The sequence below is a fragment of the Lissotriton helveticus genome, chromosome 6 (assembly GCF_964261635.1).
Source record: "Lissotriton helveticus chromosome 6, aLisHel1.1, whole genome shotgun sequence".
In the NCBI taxonomy this organism is placed as follows: Eukaryota; Metazoa; Chordata; class Amphibia; order Caudata; family Salamandridae; genus Lissotriton; species Lissotriton helveticus.
Window position 1 is genome coordinate 845,083,452 of NC_136067.1, and position 22,479 is coordinate 845,105,930.

The window sequence follows — 22,479 nt, forward strand, 5'->3', positions numbered from 1 at the left end:
GTCAGCTAGTAGGACAAGCTGACCATAATAAGGAGTGACATTGCTCCCACATGGACAACCTGAGCTGGGAGCTGGCAGCTGGTGGGAGGAGCTGACACTAGGGAGGTGTAACCCTACTCTACATTAGCCAATGAAATCATTGCAGGTAATGTCCCACACCCTGAAAATCTGTATAAGCAGCAGGGCCTTTTCCCAATAAAATACTGTACTTGAGCTCGGCTGAGTACAGGTGGTCAGGATTGTTTAGTGCTACCCAGATACATTTGTTCCTTAAAACCTTTGAAATGATACCCCTCTGAGGTAAGTCTATATGCATGTGCTGTCTTTGCAATGACTGATATTTAAATACATTGAATTTGTGTTTTCTTTTCTTTTGCTACATTTAACGTGGATACTGAAACACACTTAGAAAGATTTGTAGGTCCTTGATTTTGGCCGCAAAGTGTTCAAAGTACACCATACAAATACATTTATATCTCAAGAACCACATAGGCTAGAAACTTATTTTAACTTTCATAATGTAAAAGAGATCAGTCTGCCCTAGTGTGTAAATATGCATGCCAGTAGCATGTAGGAAACATGCTGAATAAATTCAGGGAAATGTTTATTTATTTTCCCTTTGTCAGCAAAGTCTTCAATGTGCACCATACAAATACATTTATCTCTCAGAACCACATAAGCTAGAAACATAATGTAACTTACAGAACATAAAACAGACCAGTTCAACCTAGTGTGTACATTGTCTTGCCGGTAGCACGTAGAGAACGTGCTTACAAAAAACGGGGACATCATTATATATTTTGGCAGCAAAGGCTTCAAAGTGTACCTGCAAATACATGTATATCTCAAGAACCACATAAGCTAGACATGTGATGTAACTTATGGAACGTAGAAGAGCTCAGTCTCCCCTATTGTGTAAATGTTCCTGCCAGTAGCCCATAGGGAACAGGCTGAATACAATCAGGAAAATGTTAATATATTTTCATTTTGCCTGCAAAGTCTTCAAAGTACACCTTGCAAATAAATGTATAACTCAAGAACCACATATGCTAGAAACTTAATTTAACTTGCAGAATGTAGATGAGATTGGCAGCCCAGCACCCCTAATTATGATGCGACTGCCACGGTGGCGGTTGCATCCAGCAATTTAACATTGCGGCTGGTGCTGCTGGGTGCAGCACCAGCCGCAATGTCAAATGGCCTTGTCATGCACTGCTCTGCACAACGTGGCGGGCACCACGCTGTGCCTGCCACCTTTTGCATGGAAATGTAGGGGGTACCATGGGTACCCCCAAGTGCACTCCCACCACACAAAGGGGGACCGCAATGGGCCCCAAATTCAGCCTCCGCCTGTCTTTTAGAATAACTCTCTTCACTCTGCATACCTTTTTTCCGCATGCTGTCACAACGCGGTCATAACAACGACCGCATTGTGATAACGCATACCATTACTCCACAAGTTGTTACAACGACGTACGTAGGGGGGGTGCTGGATGTTGGAATAGTAAAATTTACTATTCCAATTCCAACTCAAGTCTGTGCGGACTTTAGGGAAGGTGTTGGATTTTAAATCCAACACCTTCCCCTCCCCAGAGTAATGGTATATGTTATAACGACCGCGTTGTTATTACAGCATGCGGTGTCACGGATGCGGACTGAAGGCGCGTTTCCGTCTTTTAACGGCGCGATGACCGCTGCAAAAAAAGACAGGCGGACAGGAATTGAGTAATCCTGTTGACCTGTGTCCTGGTTCCGCAAGGCGGGCAGAATTTCCATCCACCTAGGACACATTGGGATTCCCACCGACATCCTAATTTGGCGGTGGGTATTTCCTGTGTGATGGCGGAAGGACCACCACCGCCGGGCCGCTGGTGGTGGTCCTTCTGCCATCATAATGAGCCCCTAAGTCTTCAAAGTGTACCATGTAAGTAAATGTATATCTCAAGAACCACATAGCTAAAAACATAATTTAACTTACAGAACATAGACGGGATCAGTCCGACCTATTGTGTAAATTCTTATACCAGTGGTCTATAGGGAACGTGCTGAATAAAATCAGGGAAATGTTAATATATTTTCATTTTGGCAGCAACATCTTCAAAGGATACCTTGCAAATAAATATATATCTCAAGAACCACATATGCTAGAAATGTAATTTAATTTCCAGAATGTAGAAGCGATCAGTGTGCCCTAGTGTTAAAATATGCATGCCAGTAGCATGTAGGAAACATGCTGAATAAATTCAGGGAAATGTTTATACATTTTCGCTTTGGCAGCAAAGTCTTCACTGGGCAGCATGCAAATAAATGTATCTCTCAAGAACCACATGAGCTAGAAATGTAATTAAACTAACAGAATGTAGAGCAGATTGGTCTCCCCTTGTGTGTAAATTATCATGCTAGAAGCAATTTGGGAACGTGCTGAAATAAAACAGGGAATTGTTTATATATTTTTGTTTTGGCAGCAAAGTCTTCAAAGTACACCTTGAAAATACGTTTATATCCCATGAACCACTTATGCTACAAACCTACTGTAACTTTCAAACTGTAGTGGAGATCAGTCTATCTTAATGTGTAAATTTGCATGCTGGTAGCTTGTAGGAAACTTGCTGAAAAGAATCAGGGAATTGTTTATATATTTTCATTTTGGCACCAAAATCTTCAAAGTACACCATACAAATGCATTTATATCTCAAGGACTACATGCACTAAGAACATAGAGGGTAATTACGATGGCGGGCTGACTGTAGTGGTGCCTGGAACCGGCCGCCTGCGACGCAGCGGTCCTGCACGTCAGATTACGATGCGACCGCCACCGTGGTTTACATTGTGGCAGGTCCTGCTGGCTTCAGCACCCACCGCAATGCTAAACATGCTTGTCGTACTTTCACTGCACTACATGGTAGGCACCACGCGGTGCCTGCCATGGGTAACACAACATTGCATCACCACCCCCCAACACAAGGGAGGCCCGCAAAGTGCCCCAAATGCATTCACCGTCAGCCTTTTAATGGCGGTTTACCTGCCATGGAAAGGCTGGCAACGGCAAGCATCGTAATCTGGCGATCGGTGCCTCCTGGCACCGCCAGTGCTTAATTTGTAAAATATGAAGTGCAGGTGCTCTAATTTTTTTAGGAGGACACACCCACTTCCCCTGCCCACCCACTTCATCCTGCGGCCCCACCCACCTCCTTTATTGGCTCCACCCACACCCACAAACCTCAACACGTCAGAGACGCTTACTCACTCCTTGAGTTCCACAAGAAGCTGAAGACCTTGCTCTTCACATAAGCACCACATTCCTCATATCTACTTACCTGCCCAACTACCTGGATACACTCTCGGGTCATTAGTGCGCTATACAAATCAATATAACATAACATAATATAAAATATGGAAAGAATATGACAATAACTTAAAAGTGAAATCAAGTTAGAGAATGCGTGTAAATCTCAAAATGCAGCTTTAGGAAATGTTATTTGAGGATTTGAGGCAGCTTTACAAACTATAGAGAATGTGCTTAAACTGTCCTGTTTAAAAGAAAGGAAGGCATGAAGGAAAGGAATATACAACCAACAACAGCAACAAATGCAGGCAGGAAAGAGAGTACTGGATTGATTAAATAAATATGTAATGAAAGAAGAAGGAAATAAGAAAAGAATGTGAATGGAAGAAATGAAGGGATAGAGGGAGAAAGGAAGTGAATGTTGTGTGATGGATGAATCGAGAGAAGAAAGGAAAGGAGGAAGAAAATCTGAAGGAAGGGTTCAGGATAAGAAAGGAAGAAATTAAAGAAGGTATGAAGGAAGGAGCAGAAAAGAAAAGAAAGTAAGGAACACAGGGAGGAAGAAGGAAGAAATGCACCAAGGGAGGAAGGAAGGATTGGGAATGAATGAGGGTGTAAGGAAGCAAGAATGGAAAAAGGAAAAGGGAAAAAGGCATGGCTGGAGGTACTGAGGAAGAGAAAAAAGAAAGGAAAAAGATGGGATGTAGGAAAGAAAGGAGGTCACGGGAATGGATACGAGTGTAAAAAGTACTGGGTCAAGGTGGGACAGAGGGAATAATGGCAATGTAATATTACAGAGAAATTGAAAAGCAAAATATTAAAATACATTTCTGGATCCTTATCACACCATGTATGTTTGTAAAGCACATACTCACCAGAGGGGGCCTTAAATTAAAAATGTTGTTATCCAACTCAATGGCACTCGTTTTAACAACCTCAGAAAGATGAAAGACCGAGTGCCACACTATTATTTAAATTTATGATCGAGATCAAACACAGATTCCTGGAGTGGATATATTAGCCCACTGATGTACCAGACCCAGCAAAGCATTTCTTGAAATAAAAGGTAAAGAAGAGGAACAGGAAGTATCTAGATTACTCTTATAACTAAATCTGTGGAACCCAGCTGAAAGCTTTGGGCAAATGCATGGTGAATTGAGCACTGTATGGAATCTGGAAGAGGCAATTTATTTATATTGTCATCCAACACACACAGATACTTCTCACAGAATAGACGAGGAATTGAACAACAGACTGTATTGAGATCCATTTTCCTTGAGAAATACAGATGAAATATATAAGACAGAAAATAGTGTATTGACAACCCCACTATGGCAGCTAACAAGTGGAGAAGCTATCAGTTGCATTTCAATGCTGCAAAGGTCATCAGTGCAAGTATGACAAATGGGCCTCTATCAGTTGCCCCTTCACCCCGGGTCCAAGTGCCACTGAAGCCTGGAGCGTATTTCTGCAACTGGCACTCTCCCAGAGTCAGTAATGATCAGGAGCATATCTAAACTATATAAGATTCATGAACTCAATGCATACACCACAGATGCACACCTTTTAAATGTGTGCTCGATGCAGGTATTGTGGCATTCCAAACTTCTCAAGTTAATGTGACCTGCACATTTTGTAAAGGGAAGAGGCAACCTTGAGCAACCTTTAAACTTAAAGGGTTGTTTTACATGTTAACTGCAAGCTCCTCTGCTGACTACTTTTTATATTACATCCTGTAGACAATGATCATTTGTCAGAGCAATCTAAACATGCCAAGATAAGGATTATAGAAATTGTTTAAATATAGTCATAATTTCTATAGCAATATGCACACCTCTTCAATTTACTTGCTTTTAAGAAAAAGCACCAAATGAAATATTCTGAAGGCAGCCAACATGTGCTTGAAGCTAAAGGTACTAATCTGTTAAATATGTTCAACAGTCCCAAAGGAATTTTACACTATTTAGAGATCATTGGTTCAGGAGTGTCACTGTGCTGTGAAGTACAGCGTTTGGCTACTATCCTTCATGCTATGGTTGGTGCGCCTCACAATAGAAGAGTCAGGGAGTCCATATCTTAGTCCCTCACATGAGGATAGTCATGGAACTGAAGCACAGCAGACTGGGATGCAAACACAGTCCCTATAAAAGTCCCTGCAGAGTATGAGGGTATCATCACACACAGTCTATATGAAAGGCCTGCAAACCAAGAGGGTATTAAAGTCAGGAGCAGATTCCACAGACAGGAGAGTATCGCAGTCAGAGTCTGCACCTTAGAGTCTACAGAGGAGTCCCACTCAGTAAGAGAGTGCTGCAGACTAGGAGCAGGGTACCACTATCCATATCATGAGCAGCACACTTCACCATCCATATCAAAAGCACCACACTTCAGAAGGTATCACAGTCTGAACTAGTGAGAGTCACCAGAACAGGCTACACATTTCAAGTCCCAGCTGGAACTCGCCAATGGGGTTTGTGCTGGAGATGCAGAGTGGGGCATTGATACCCCTCACAATCTATATTCCTCTACATTTTCACCGGCTCTTAAGCCCTCCTCATGCCTGCTTCTCATATAATAATTAACATGATATCCCAGAATGATTGTGTGAAAATCTGAAGCTCACCCCGCCCCCATTACTGACGAGGTACTTCCCTGCGTGCAAGGCCACAAAGGTTTATCCTCCATAACTATGTTACATTGTTTTTAAAACTTTGAACATTTTATATATTGGCCCAAAGTATAACAAAACATTTTAAAAGCACCTAGTAATGAAAACATCCTCTAAATTTAGGCCTACAAAATCCCACTTTTAACTTGGAAATTCACTCACAAAACTTTTTTCTACATGGAAAACTTCCTCAAACGAAGTAGGGCACAGTTGGTAAAGTCATCATACTTTGTGAACTGAGCTAAGTACAACATGCTCAGTTTTGAGTGTAACGGTTGCATACCTTGCCCACCTGTGACTCAATCACGAAGACCATCAGACTCCCTTTGGCCAGTGAGATGCACAATCTGTGCTAACAGCTTAAGCAAATGTTTTTTTTGCTTACATTGACTTGGTCAATAGGTAGAATAACTTACTAGAGGTAATACTTGCTGTTTAATTTTATAACTGCTTTTTAAATACTAACACTTTGTTGGACGCGTCTGAGCAGGAAAAGGGGTCAGGATTGGACTGGGCCCGAAGATAACCGGCCCACCAGACCATACAACAGGCCCACAAAGAACCCAAAAACTTGCCCATACACACCAGCCCATCGGGCTAACCTTTGTACCCACCACTGAAACAGAAATTATTGAACTAACTACCGGATTCAAACCCTCATCGCACCTAGAGGACCCCCTCCCCGCTCAACTGGCAAAAAAACTCAAACACTCCTTAGCCCCTCTCTGGACTGAGATTATAAACAGCTCCCTGGAAACAGGAATCATGCCTGACTGCCTCAAAATAGGTCAGGTAACACCATTAATAAAAAAAAGCAGGTGCCGACCCTAACGATCTCAACAACTACAGGCCTGTCTCCAATCTTCCTTTCCTAGCAAAATTACTAGAAAAATGTGTTCTCCGTCAACTCACCCACCACATGGACATTAACAACCTCCTCGACCCTCACCAATCAGGCTTCAGAAAAGGATGTAGCACAGAGACTGCCATCTTAAATGTCATAGATGACGTGCACAAATCACTGGACAAGAACCGCTGCTGTCTACTCATACTCCTTGACCTTTCGGTGGTCTTTGACACGGTCGACCACAAACTTCTCATCAACATTCTCCAAGAAAGGGTAGGAGCAAAAGGGGTGGTCTCACAATGGTTCACCTCCTTCTTACAAAACCGCTCCCAAAGAATAAAAATTGTAAACTTCACGTCCGACCTACACCCTATAATCAGAGGTGTTCCCCAAGGCTCAGTTCTTTCACCCGCACTGTTCAACATTTACATGGAGCCACTCACCATCATCCTAAAAAAAGCCAATATTCCCTTCCACCTCTATGCCGACGACACCCAGATCTACCTAGAAACCTCCTCCATAGCAGACATGCAAAGACCAAACAACAGCTTAATAGAAGTCCAAAAGTGTCTGTCCCTAAGCCATCTGAAACTAAACCAAGACAAAACAGAAATCCTCCTCATAGCCAACAAAGAACAGACCCCCCAAATCACGGAATGGATAAAGTCTATTGATGCTCTCGACTGTACCTTCATCCCAGCAGACTCAGTGAAGTCATTGGGTATCACTTTAAACCCCAACCTGGATATGATCAAACACATCAAGAACACCGCAAGAGGGGCCTTTTTCAGCATAAAACTACTGAACAAGGGGCGTGGCTTGGACGGCCAGCATGGCGGACACAGCTTAGCTGAGCTCCGTTCCCGCCGGCTGCTTATCCACGGAAAGATCCTGCTTTCCCCACCCCACAGTTACCCCGAGGGTGGCATCCTGTACCAGAGGTTTGCGGGCCCCCGCCAGTGACTTTTCAGCTGCTTTGGTGTCCCGGGGGCCGGGGGATGGCGAGGTCCAGCAGAGAGGCCTATTTGGTCTACAGCAGCTGGAGCGCTCGAGTTTGGCGACCCCGGCCGGAGGAGTGCGGCGGCCCCCGGGGCACGGACGTAGAGCGGCGGGCCCGCAACAGCGACGGAGGACCGTGCTGGACCCTGAGCTGTTTGGGGGTGCCTGGGGCCTCCGCCGGCAGGAGTGACCATTGCCTGCTGGATCGGCGCTGCAACATAGCGGCGGGGAGGTGAGGCACAGTCGGGCCTTGGAGAGGGGGCGATCCCCTCAGTGCAGGTCAGCCCTCCCCTCGTTGATCCTGCAGTGGGGCCTTCCTCTATGGAGTGAGCGGCTTGCTGGGGGGCCCCCGACACTGGAACATCGCGTGGCCCTCTGGGGGACGGCAAAATTGAGTGCGGCCTGCGCCCTTGGACAGAGCCGGGGACCTCGCTTTTCGCGAGGCCCGGCGTTGGACTCGAGGAGCTTTGGGGGGTTGGTCCTAGCGAGCACTTGCAGGGGGCCGTTGCTGGACCATTGCGGCCCCTGCTACATCCTCCCAGGGCCCCCCCGCTGTCAAAGCAAAACCCGGGGGGCAGACAGGCCCCAGTCGCGGGTGCACGGGCGGAGTTGGGTCATCCGACCCGGACAGTGCGGTGGGGGCTGGTGCTTGGAGCGCTCCTTCGGAGATCTGTCCAGCCCTGGCACTGGAGGCGGACCGGCCCGAGTGGCGTGGACCCAGCGACGTCCACGGTAAGGAGGTGTGCAGTGCCCCCATGACGTCGAAGTGAGGGGAGGACTGGTGGTCGGTGTCCGGTGAAAGGGCCTGGGGCGGGATGCACGGCGGCTAGGTCGAGCCACGGCGTAAGTTGTGGCAGGAGTGGACGGGCCCCGGGGGCCCCCTTGGATCCATTTCAGATTGCCTCCATGCGGGTGAGGGGACGGTGGTCACTGGAGGCCAGTTGCTGCGATATCGGCCCCGCCTCTGTTTGTGGTTGATGGTAGAACGGTGATTCGCAGGGGTCCACACAGGCAGTTGATTGAGTGAGAGTGGCCCTTGGATTGGTGTGACCGGGCAGGACGTGTCCTTGGCCGTGGACGTAGCGGAGGGGCTCCTGGCCCGACATATCGGCGGTCGGATCGGGCCGCGGTGGGCGCTGGGGCGGACCTGCTAGCTACGATCTGGTGGGTTCAGCCGGCGGGCCTCTTAGCGGGGCCACTTGGGCGGCCATGACACGCGGTGCAGGTGGTGGAGGAGCCCATAAACATGGCCCGATAGACAAATTCACGGGGCCCAGTGGAAACGCGGGGGCCTCCAGTGGACCTCAGAATGCAGGTCCGGATACTGCGGCACTTATGGCAGCCATCACACAATCCCGAGACATTTTGGATGCAAAGATAGGGTCGGTGGGATCGGATGTCTCTCTGCTGCGCCAGGATCTGCGGAATGCAGTCTCCCGCATCACCGAGACCGAGACGCGCATCTCGGGAGTAAAGGACGACGTGACCACTCTCAAGCGCAAGGTGGCCAGCATGGAATCTGTTCAGAGGGGCCTTGCGCTTCGGGTGGAGGATGCTGAAGGGCGCACCAGGCGCAATAACCTCCGTTTTGTTGGCCTGCCAGAGGGCTGTGAGAAGAGGCACATGGAGGGCTTCCTGGTGCGGTGGCTCGAGAGTTGGCTTCCATCTGACATTTTATCCCGTTGCTTTGTAATTGAGTGGGCGCACAGGGCTCTCATGCAGAAGCCGCCAGTAGTACTCCTAAATTACCACGACAGGGACATGATCCTCAAGCAGGCCATAGTGAAGGAATCATTGCTATATCACAACCATCTTCTAATCTTTCCAGACTACAACCGCTTGGTGCAGCAACAACGACAGTCATTTACGGCGGCCAAGGCCCGGCTGCGTGATTTGAAAATACAGTACGCTCTTCTGTATCCGGCCCGGCTGAGGTGCGTGTATCCCGCACGCACTTTTTTGACTCCCCGGAGGAGGTATTTACTTGGACTGACGAAACTTTGCCGGTGAGGGTGCATACACCTCCAGGGTTGGACTCGGACTACTCTCATGGTGGGCCACAGGCGCGGCCCCCCCGGGAAGCACGGCACAACGACAATTGGAGGTCCAGGTCGCGGCAGCGGTCTGTGTCACGTGCGACCTCGGAGAAGGAGGCGGGAGCAGCCGGGAAACAGTCTAAGAGTACCTGAATACTTAGAATGACATGAGGTTGATGCCTTTGTTTCTGTTTTGCCTTTGTCTCCATGGACTATGGGTCCTGCACTGGGAGGAGTTGGGGCCCCGTCAAATTTGAGGGGGTAGCGTGTTGGAGGCGCCGGAGTGTTTCTGTGAGTGCCTTGTGGGTGACTGGGGTGGGGGAGGGATACCTACGGGAGGGGGACCCCCTAGTTGTGGGTTGGTAGTTGAAAGTTTTTGGGGGGATGGGTAGTTCTATGGGGATCCATTGGGGTGGAGGGTCACCAACCTCAAGTTGGGGGTGGAGACTCTGCTACACCGCGACAGGTGCTTCATTGTTCTTTGAGATATGGGGGGGAGGGGGTAGGGGTCACGGGGGAATGTTTGATATTGAAACGGGGGGAAGCACGGTCCTGGTGATGTCGCAGTGGTGGCTGAATGAGTGCACACATGGCGCGTACGGTGGCTCTTTGGTACGGAAGGTCTTTGATGTCGGGCCCAGATGATGGGGCCAATGGGCCCAGGGGCACACTTCGTGTCCTCAGTTGGAATGTGAGGGGAGTATTAGACAAGATTAAGCGGGGGCGGTCTTGAAGCAGGCCAAGCGAGTGGGGGCGGATGTGGTAATGCTACAAGAGACGCACCTTTTATGTAACAAGACCCTTTGCCTCCAAAGGTATGGTTATACTCAGGTCTTTCATGCTGGCTTTGCTAGGGGCTCCAGAGGGGTGGCCATTCTTGTACATCATAGGGTTCCATACGTCAATACCACTCAATGGGTGGATACGCAGGGTTGATACATATTTGTCCAGGGTGCCCTGGGAGAGGAGTCCGTTGTGTTTGGTTGCGTCTACGCCCCACCCCCGTTACAGTGGTCTCTGGTGGAAAAGATAATTGCAGTGTGGGCGGATATCCCAGATGTGCTAGCAGTAGTGGGTGGTGACTGGAACGATGTTGTAGACGGTGCACGAGATAGGTATAGGCCTGGGGGGGGGGACAGTGGCAGCCGGCGGTACCAAGTTGAGTGATATGATCAGGAATCTGGGCTGGGTGGACACCTGGAGGTATATCCATGGTACACGGCGAGAGTATACCTTTCTTTCCGCAGTCCATAAATCCTTCTCTAGACTGGATTATTTATTTGTCCCTACGGCAGCTCAGGGCAGGGTTGAGACCGCGGATATACTGCCACGTGAGCTGTCGGGCCATTCCCCAATGACCGTTACTATTCGTCTAGATCGGCGGCGACAGCCATTTCGGTGGCGCCTTTCTGTATGGCATCTGCAACTAGTAGACTATCAGATACACATGAGGGAGGCCATCGCCCATTATATGGCGAAAAACGTGGGGACGGTGGCGGAAGAGGTGACTTTATGGGAGGCCATGAAGCCCACGTTGAGGGGCATTGATATTGCTTGGTGTGCGGCAGCTAAGACGAGGCGTAGGGAAGACCTAGATCGGGCCGAGACAGAGTTCAGGGACCTGGAGCGGCGCAGCAGCCTGGAGGGTAAAGGCCAGACAGTGGGGCAGTTGTTGTTTGCTCAACAATCTTACGCCTCGTTATTATTGGATGAGGCCCGACAGATGTGGATGGCGACCCGCAGTCGCATATACCAATGGGGCGATAAATCAGGGACAATGTTCCATAGACTGTGTCAGGGCCTGACTCAGGCTCAGACCCTCCCGAGGGTTGTGGATGGCTCTGGATCTCTGATTACAGAACCTAGGGCGCTGACGGAGAGCTTTGCGACGTACTATGCCGATCTGTATACCCCACATGAATGCATCTCTGCGGCTCTGATTGACAAATGTATAGCTGATCTGCCGCCGCGAGCGGTCTCAGATGAGGCTCGTGACCGCCTCGATCTTCCACTGACGGAGGATGAGTTGGGTGTTTCTTTGAAGGAGTTGAACACAGGTAAGGCCCCAGGCCCTAGTGGCTTTTCCAGCAAATTAAAAAAAAAATTCACTTACAAATTGGGGCCCACTATAGAGCAGTGGTGGAAGAGGCTAGGAAACGTGGTTACCTGCCTCCAGATTGGAGACATGCTGAGGTGGTGGTGTTTCACAAACCTGGTCGGCCCCCGGAGCTGCATGCTTCGTACCGTCCAATTTCTCTTTTAAATGTGGAGGCCAAGGTCTTGGCCAAGGCGTTAGCCAATCGGCTACTGCCATATATTACCGATCTCATACACCCTGACCAGGCAGGCTTCATGCCCCGACGGGCGACGCAGCATAATATTAGGCGGGCTCATGTTGCGGTGGCGGCGGTTCGCTCCACTGGGGTGCAGGCGGCCCATTCCTGGCAGACATGGACAGGGCGTTTGATTCGCTTAGTTGGATATACTTATTCTTGCTTCTGCCCCGACTGAATCTAGGGCCTGTTTTCGTGTCCTATGTGCAATTGCTTTACACGGATTTGATTGCCTCCGTTCGTGTGGCGGGGGTGTCGTCCCCGAGCTTTGCCATAGGGAGGGGAACCAGGCAGGGCTGCCCCCTCTCGCCCTACTTATTCGCCTTGGCCATGGAGCCGCTACGTGTGTCCGTGTGGATGCGCAGATGCGGGGGTTTGAGTGGGAGCGTGGTCTGTCGGACAGAATCGCGCTCTATGCGGACGATGTCCTGTTCTTCTTAATGGACCTTAATAGGTCGGGCCCCGTCTTATGCGCATCTTACACATTTTTGACGAGACGTCGGGCCTCTATATCAATCTGTGCAAATCTACCCTTTGGGGGCTGGGGGGTGGCCCAGCAATCGGAGACTGGGCGTCGGCCCTTCAGACCGCAGTGGGAGGCATTAAATATCTTGGGGTGTTCCTGTCCGAGATCTCTGCTGTATCCTGGGAGCGCAATGTGGTGCCAGTTTGGGAGCGGACCCGAGCGGATATTAAAGTATGGTCCCGCATGCCACTGACGATCTATGGTAGGTCGGCCATCTTTAAAATGGTGGCTCTGCCTAGACTACTTTATCAGTTGCAAAATCATCCTTATCCTATCTCACCTTCCTGGTTTAGGCAAGTGGACTCGAGTCTGGGACAATTTCTATGGGTGGGTGGTGCGGTCCGGGTGGCGCTACGCACGAGCTTTCGATCGACGTACGGTAGGGGGTTGGCGACTTCCGATGTTCGCTCATATTACCAAGCCTCGCATCTCCTCGTATTAAATGAATGGTGGTACGGGGACAGGGGAGACCCAGCCTATGCGCTGGAGCAGTTCCTTATGGAGCCCCACACACTCCACACGTTGCTGTACGCGACGCAAAGGCGCAGAGCACTGCCGTCAGTGACACAGGTAGTATTTGATGTTTGGAGGCAAGCCCTGCGGCGAATGGGGTGGTGGCAGACCCTGACTGAAGAAACTCCTCTCTGGCGGAATGGCCGTTTCCCTGACCTGGCGGCCCTTTGGGGCTTTGCGGGGTGGGACGATTTTGGAATTTCTAAACTGGGAGATGTCATGGCGGGGACGTCGCTCAAGTTGTTCCAGGACTTGAGTGCAGAATACCATATGCCCCGCACTCAGTTCTTCCATTATTTACAGTTCAGGCATGCCATTGCCCCATATCTGGAGGGATTAACATCTCTTCCGGAATTTAGTCCGCTGGAGGCTCGGGTCTTTATGGGAGACATCGAGACCAAGAAAATATCACGCATATATCAATCCCTGATTATACATTGGTCTTCCGACTTGCAGAAACTGAAGGGGACCTGGGAGGACGATGTAGGGGCGTTAGAAGAGGAGGACTGGAATGAGGCTCTGGCAGGCCCTAGAGGAGTGGCCATTTCTGTCCGCCTTAGGTTGATCCAATTCAAATACCTGCACAGGCAGCCTCACTCGGCGGAGGCTGTGGCAGGCGGGCCTTATTGCATCCCCAAACTGTACTAGGTGTGGATGTGAGGAGGGCACCTTCTTTCATACGGTGTGGAGTTGTGGCCACTTAGACAGGTTCTGGAATGGAGTTTGGAATTGCTTGGATGAGGTCCTTGGATGGGTGCTCCCCCGCACGCCTCGCCTGGGCCTGTTGCATATGTTGGATGGAGTGGGGGGAAACCTCTACAAGAGGCATTTATTGTTACTGGGACTTACAGTTGCCAAATGAGATATAGCGCAGGCGTGGAAGGACCCGAGGGCTCCGACATTGGTAGCGTGGAAGAGGGGGCTAGATTTTTGTATGGGGATGGAGAAGCCCATATTTCTTGCCCGGGGCTGTCCTCGGAAACATTATAAGATCTGGAAACGTTGGGCTGATTTCAGGGGCATTTGCCCACTTTCTGGCAAGTGTGTATTTTTTATGAATTGGGATATGATTTGAGAAGGCAGGCATAATTATTTCTTCGCCATGAGGGCACTCCCTGACAAACTCTGGTGGCCAGTCTTTTTCAGCTAGAAGGATGTCATAGCCCTTGGAGAGATTATCCCAAAATAGTCCCCTTATTTTTCTAGTCTTATCCCCTTCTATACGTAAAGTTATTTCATATATTTTGTGAGGTTTGCTAACTCTGGTGTCTGCAGTTTCCACTTGAAGATATTCATTCGTGTCCACTGTCTCCAGATGATTCATAAGGACTTTGCGAGCTATGCTCACTTCTGCTGCGCTGTCTAGCATTGTCTGAGCCCATTCTCCGTTTTTCAGTTGTGTCCTCAGTATTCTCGGCATTGTTTACTACCTTGATACTGGCTACCTTCTTTTTTGGAAATTGTAGTTTCTTTTTTAGATGAGCAGATTCCTTGTCTTTGGACTTGGCGTGCTCTTCTCTTTGTTCTGATCGTCCTCTTCTTTACGATTTCTGCGAGGAAGTCTGAAAAGATTGAGAGGGACGTGTATCAATGTCTTGATATCTATCAAGCTTCTTTATATTATCCCTATTCCTAAGGTTATATCTTTTCCCAGAGGGGTCACTTTGGGGTGACCTGTGTCTTTGGTTCGGAGATTTTTCTCTCCGCCGAGGAGACCTTCCTCTGGACTGGAATTTCTTTTCTTTAGGATTGGATTGTTTGTTTCCATCCCAGCTCTTTTTTTGTGATGTTGAATTATTATTAAAAAATATTTTTCCAGGACTTTCAATCAGTTGTGGTTTTACTGGTATTCCACCTAAACTATCTCTACCTAGTTCCTCATAGGATTTTTCTATAATTCTGGCAATTTCAGCTGGTTGGTCTGCTATATCTGTCTCCTTTAACCTCTGGCGGATCGCCACCTTTGCTGCTTCTCCCTTTATGTTGGCTAATAATATAGCCGAGACCTGCTTGAAGTCTTTCAGTAATTTCATACCAAGAGTTAAAGCGGGTTCTGGACCGTATTCGTCTTGAATTTGTTTTAGCACATCTGGTATTACCGAAATGGATGGAACACCGTGCGTTTTTGTGTAGATGGAAGCAAAGACTGTACCCCAAGTGTCACAGTCCTCCACGTGTGGTGCGATTCCCATTGGAAGACAGATAGTCAGAATCCTGTGTTTTTCTAACGGGGTGGTGTCTGGAAACACCGCCTCTATTTGGGTGATTTTTTGTGCTAACCAGAATGGTATTTGTTCCCGTTTAGCTGGTACTTTACCTAGGCAGGACTGTATGTTCTGTGGTGTAATTTTATTTGTGTTCCCCTGATGAGGGGTCAGCTGTGGAATTTTAATTGCTGGTTGGATTGTTGAAGTCCGCATTACATATTGGACTAATTGTCTATGTATTTTTATTAATTGTTTTAGTTGTAATAAAAGGTTTGCTGCAGACATCCCATCGATGTCTGGATGTGGTGTGTATCCGGCTAGAACCGGCCACGTTGCTCCTGGTCTACCTAATGGACCGAGCCTGGTGATGTGATTATTATGTTTTAGGGCGCCATTAAATAAGAGCAGATGCTCTTGAAATGTAAGTGGTACTTCCACCTCCTCGAAAGGAGTGTACTCATTAGGAGGTTCCTCTGTTTTGTAATAGTGGAAGACCTTTGTTACAGCATTTGCTGCTGGAAAATGTATCCATGAATAGAATACCTCTGTCTGCCGATATTCGTGTGCCTCAATTACGAATATGACCGTGCCACCTCTAGGTGTCAGTCCATTTTCTATAAGTTTTAAAGTTATAGATTTTCTTGTGTTGACCGCGATGAGTATTATCTCCGGGTCAGCGTCTTGCAGTGCATTATCAGCTGCTGCGAGTTCAGTTGCTATTCTAACTGCCTCTCTTTCTCCTTCATTGTCTGACATTGTACTGTCCAGAAGGTTATTTTGTTTGTTTGCAGATCAGGTTCTTATGGAAACAAAGATTAGATGCACAATATTTTGGAACAGTGTATCCTTCAACGTTGACTAAACCAAGGACCATACATAGGAGTTTCCTCCTGCGAGGTTTGGCGGATATTACCTTTCACCCACTCCAGACGTCTTTGGAGTATTATGGGAAAAAAAGGGGTCTGAGTGAAAAAGCACGACTGAGTTACTCTAAATGTCTTACGTTAGTTTTATCGCCTATCCAAACACGTTGGGCGCCATGTAGTGTAGTTCCTATTATCCCAATAGGCTCTGCGCATTGGAATAATACCTTCAATAGTATAGGCCTAGACCAGACGTTAACTAGGTCTACTACTGTCGATATTAGACTTAAAGTTTTGGGTTTGCCAGCTAGCTCAGAGTTCACTAGAAACTTTCTCGACTAGGCAAGGAGGAGTTGAACCTCCCTGGATAGACAAGAAGGGATTTAGTTTCTGACAACCATAGAACATGACAACTTTGCTCTCCCCTAATCAAGAGTGTATCTCTAGAGTCGTGTGAAAACAAAAGACGACTTATTTTACTCAGTCAGTACGTGCATTCTTAGTCTCACCAGATTGTAGAGAAAAGGAAGAGACGGGCGTGTTCAATAAAAGATGTTATTTATTGATCAGTCTCTTTTCTCATACAAGAGAAATGGATCGATATTATTGCAATACTTATGGTTAAGTAAAGTGCATACATTAAAAGCAGAAGTATAAAATAATACTGTAAAAACATTGATATGGTTTCTAAGCCATATGATGGTTTAAAATGGATAAAATAGATACATACACATATACATTTGACTAATCGTACTCAACTGGTGTTTCTAACTACGCCTACCCCAGATGTACCTGACCTAAGCCTAATACGTGGGCGGGAGTAGAAAGTAGCAGTTTAAGTTAAGTTTGTTTTGCCAAGTGACTGACTCAAGAATTCTCTGTGAGGGGTTATTCAGTTCTGTACCTGGAGTCTAGGATGAATGAGGGATGGTATCTCTCGTCTCTGGTCTCGATATTCCAGGCTGCCTGCGAGGGCTACCCGGAAGCGCCGGAGCTGGATTTCTCGGCAGGAGAAAGCAGCGTCTCGTTCTCAGCGCGTCAGGAAGGCGGGGCTGCGCCAGCGGGGTCTGGTCTGCTCTGGGCTTCGGCAAGTCTGGCTGCTCCGATCTCGTCACCACCGCGTGTGTTTGCATAGGGCAATATCGGTAATATTTATACCTTTAAGGTGCCGAGATTGACGTAAGGATGGACATAGATACGTCAATAAGGATGTCATACGACCTGGTCGTTAGCACATTCTTTTGCTGAAGTTCTCGGTGAAATCAAAACAATGGCCGCAGGGTTTTTCCCAGGTCTGTCATAGGTTTGATTTGTTTTGAGAACTCCGTATGCCTTATCAGGGGCTGGAGGAATATCGCTTGTCTAATTAGATGGCAAGCGTTATGACCTAATCAGATAACACGTTCCTGTGCCGTAGTGTGGCTTAATCAGATAACGGTTTCTGCATCATGGGGGTTTTCTGCCTCATGGGATGGCTGCTAGTTAACTTGTTAACCAGAATAGGGTCAGGAATAGGGGGATCGATACAGAACCTATAGGAATACATCACAGCTCGAGCCTCCGCCAGAACAGGACTCGATATTGGATGTCTGAGCGTGCTGTGCCGATGGATGTGTGTATACAAATTGCTGACATTGGTTGAAACCGTGCGGGGGGGAGGGATCCAGGAGAGTTGGCGGTTGGGGGGTCTTTGGGGGGGGCCGGAGGGAGGGTTGTTAATTGCATTCATTTTATAATTTTTGATGTAAACGACATGATGGATTGCAATGCGTTATGTGTATCTACTTGATTGGCAGTTGCCTCCGGGGAACAGAGCTCTGCGATTTCTATGTGATCTATCAATAAAATCTGTTTAAAAAAATAAATACTGAACAAAATCAAGCCCTTCATCCCACCAACTGACCTTAAGCAAGTCACGCAATCCTCATTCTATCCAGATTAGACTATGGGATCACCACCCTCACGGGCACGGCTAAACTACACCTTGCTCCTCTCAGAACAACCCTAAATTCAGCAGCCAGAATGGTGACGGGAGTAAAGAAATATGAACACATCTCCCCCGCCCTAAAAGAGCTTAAGTGACTCCCAATAAAAAATGCGGGCCAATTTCAGAACTGCTTGTCTAACACACAAATCTCTGCACACCGGCAAACCCACATATCTAGCTGCCAAACTCAAAAAAGCGGGACAGACAAGAAACCTCAGAAGCACCAACTTTCTACTACTCATCCCCCCGAAAACAAAAGATATTATCTAGGTCCTTCACCAGGAAATGCACCCAGAATTTGGAATGCCATCCCTATACATATCAAGATGAACCCTTCCTTCAAAGCATTCAAGATGCAGCTCAAAGCGCTCTTCCTCAATCGAGACCTCACGAAGTGACAACATACCTACTTGAATTTTTCTACCTCAAGACAGAGGACCCAGTGAATACGAAAAGATCACTACTCACAACACCTTCCCCCTGTCCCGCACAGTACTCCCCCCTACGTTTACCTCAAACTTGCAACTCTGCATTGAATGCTACTAGACGTATACTGATTAATGAACGTCCTTGGAATCACTGTTTTCCTGGACACTCTTGGTATACTAGACTGTTATGGACAAATGTTGTAAAATGCTCCGATACCTCCGGGTCTGGCTAGCGCTATATAAAACTCCAAAAATAAAAAATAAAAAATTAATAAGCCAATCCAACCCTTAAAGAGGAGACTGCGATGGCAAAGTATAGTGAAAAGAGGAGGAAAAATTGCTGCACTTAAGATGTCAAAATGAAGGGCTTAAATATTATGGATCAGAGATTCCCATTTAGGCGTGAGTGCAATTTTTATAATGAAGAAAGCAGCTTTATTTCCTCCAATTGAGTGCAAGTTAATGGCAAATTTCGATTGGCCCACTTTCTGTTCAAAATGTTCCTTCTTTTCTGTCCCCAAATGTTGGCCCATGATGTGGAGCTCACTTTGTTGGCCCTTAATACTGGGTCCTTCATCTCTCTGCCTTTCAAAGGCCGGCATTTCACGCACTGTTTTTTAGCAGTCTCTTCAGAAAGCACCATTATTTTGAGCTACCACCTATTGTGGTCTCATCTTCAATCTCGAGCAGGCAAAATATCTTTCATAGACTACAATGGGGTCTCCTGCCCAGAAAAACATCATCACCCTCCACAAATGTTTAAAATCAATTAAATGTAACGTTGGTTCAGGCATCCTGCCAAAGGCTGGCTGAAATGCAAGGAGAGATAATGTGTCCCACTCCCACTGGTTAGTTAGGAAGAAAACAGTCTTGAAGTGAATTTACAAATACAGCACTGAACACTGGTACTCAGCTGATGGCAGAAAAACAAGACTATCTGAACAGTAATTTTGCTTCGAGTGACACATTCAGGTGGTCTTGTTTTTCTGCCAACAGCCATGTACCTGTGTCCAGCGTTATATTTGTCTACAAAGCATTGACATGGCTCATTATGCTAAATAGCATTTTATAGTGTGGGGCCCATGGCTGCAGCTCCTCCTCCGCTGCTGCTGTCTTTTAACTTTACAAAAGAATTTTTTTGTAGCATTAGTTAAAAGCTAGCAGCGGTAGAGCTGCAGCCGTGGGCCCCACACTATAAAATATTGTTTAGCATATTGAGCCATGTCAATGCTTTGGAGACAAATATAACACTGAACACTGGTGCACACTGTCATGATTATTAGAACCATGTTACAAAGTGAAAGAAAGTAATTACTTACCGGGACAGCCTTCATTAACCTGCGAGGAGACATGCTGCGCAACACACTGCTTGCTTCTGTCGTCGGCTGATGATTGGCCTGCAGCTGCGCAGTATGCCTGGGTGGGCCGCGGTCAAAAACAATGCTTATTGGTCCGAATCTGGGCATATACTTGAAGATTCGCCAAGGAGGGACAGGGCGGGCTATTAACATATTTTGCCATCGTTCATTGGTAGCGCATGAACTGTAAAATGTAGGGGGGACGGTGAGCTAAGCTGAGGCAGGGACCCGGGCAGTTTCACTTTCTGGCGGTAATTGTGTGGTTTGTAAAAAGGCATAATTTAAATATTTTACCAGGAGGCAGTCACGCTTGATATTAGCTGTTTACCAGGGAGGTTTGGATCCTACTTTGAGCTTAGTGAGCAGCGTGCAGCCAATTTTTACTCATATTGCTTGTAGAGACGAGACTAGAGGGTAGACCCGCACCTGACAAATAGGTGCCTGTGCTAAGCACCAGAAAGCACCGGCACAAATTAAGCACTGGGCACCGCTTCTATTTTACGCAATCTGGACGGTCTGGCAGGCAATCGTAATGATTGCCTGTGGTGGATCTGTAGCGGGTGGTCTTTTGCGCCCACCACGGTCGCCGTACAATTCCCCCCATCCTAATTTGGCGGTCGGAGAATTATCTTCCAATGACCACATGGCTGGTGGTGGTGGGCCCTCTGCCATCGTAATCACCCCCTTAATTTAACTTACAGAATGTAGAGGAGGTCAGTCCGCCCTAGTGTTTATATTTTCATGCTGGTAGCCCGTAGGGAACTTGCTGAATAGAATCAGGGAATCGTTAATATATATTCTCATTTTGGTAGCCAAGTCTTAAAAGTCCACCTTGCAAATAAAAGTATACAGCAAGACCCACATATGCTAGAAACCTAACTTAACTTTCAAACTGTAGAGGAGATCGGTCTGCCTTAGGGTGTGTAAATTGTCATGCTGGTAGCTTGTAGGAAGCTTCCTAAAATAAATCAGGGAATTGTTTCTATATTTTCGTTTTGGCAGCAAAGTCTTCAAAGTACACCATACAGATACATTTATATCTCAAAAACGACATATGCTAAACTTAATGTAATGTCCAGAATGTACAGGGGATCAGTCCACCATAGTGTGTACATTTTCATGCTAGTAGCATATCGGGAACATGCTTAAATAAAACAAGAAAATGTTTGCATCTGTTAACATTGGGACTGTGAGATTCAAATTATTGTTAATTTACTTGTTGCACACCATCACTTGTTATTGTTTTTTTAAGTTCCTGTTTTGAAACTGCAAAGGATGTCTTTAGCAAATCTCTCCTTCAGGCAGGTGTGAAATTTCTTCCATTTGCATAACCTGAGCTGGTACCTGGGAGCTGGTGGGAGGGATTGACACCGGGGAGGTGTTACATTGCTCCCAGGTACAACCATAGCTGGCAGCTGGTGAGAGGAGTTGATACTGGGGAGGTGTGAACTACCTCCCATCTGCCCAGCTTGAGCTGAGAGATTGCAGCTAGTGGGAGGAGCAGACCCTAATAAGGTGTGACATTGCTCCCAGGCACAACCAGAGCTGGCTTCTGGTGAGATGAGTTGATACTGGGGAGGAGTGAACTACCTCCCATCTGCCAAGCCTGAGCTGAGAGCTTGCAGCTATTGGGAGGAGCTGACCCTAATAAGGTGTGACATTGCTCCCAGATGATCAACCTGAGCTGAGAGCGTGCAGCTAGTGGGAGGAGCTGACCCTAATAAGGTGTGACATCGCTCCCAGATGATCAACCTGAGCTGGGAGCTGGCAGCTGGTGGGAGGGGCTGACATTAGGGAGGTGTAACCCTATTCTACATTACCCAATGAAATCATTGCAGGTAATGTCCCACCACTTGAATGTCTGTATAAGTAGCAGGGCCTTTTCCCACTAAAATCCTGTACTTGAGCTCTGCTGAGTACAGGTGGATATAGGTGGTCAATATTGTTTAGTGCTACACAGACACCTTTCTTCCTTAAAACCTTTGGAATGGATACCCCTCTGAGGTAAGTCTATATGCAAGTGCTGTCTTTTCAATGACTGATATTTTAATACATTGCATTTGTGTTTTCTTTTGTTTTGCTGCCCTTAACATAGATACTGGAACACTCTCAAAATATTTGTATGTCCTTGATTTTGATTGCAAAGTCTTCAAAGTACACAATACAAATAAATGTATAACTCAAGGACCACATATGCTAGAAATGAAATTTAACTTGCAGAATATGGAAGGGATCAGTGTGCCCTGGTGCGAAAATATGCATGCTGGTAGCATGTAGCAAACATGCTGCATAAATTCAGGGAAATGTTTATACATTTTCGCTTTGTGAGCAAGTCTTCGATGTGCACCATGCAAATTAATGTATCTTTCAAGAACTACATAAGTTAGAAATGTAATTAAACTTCCAGAATGTAGAGAAGATCGGTCTC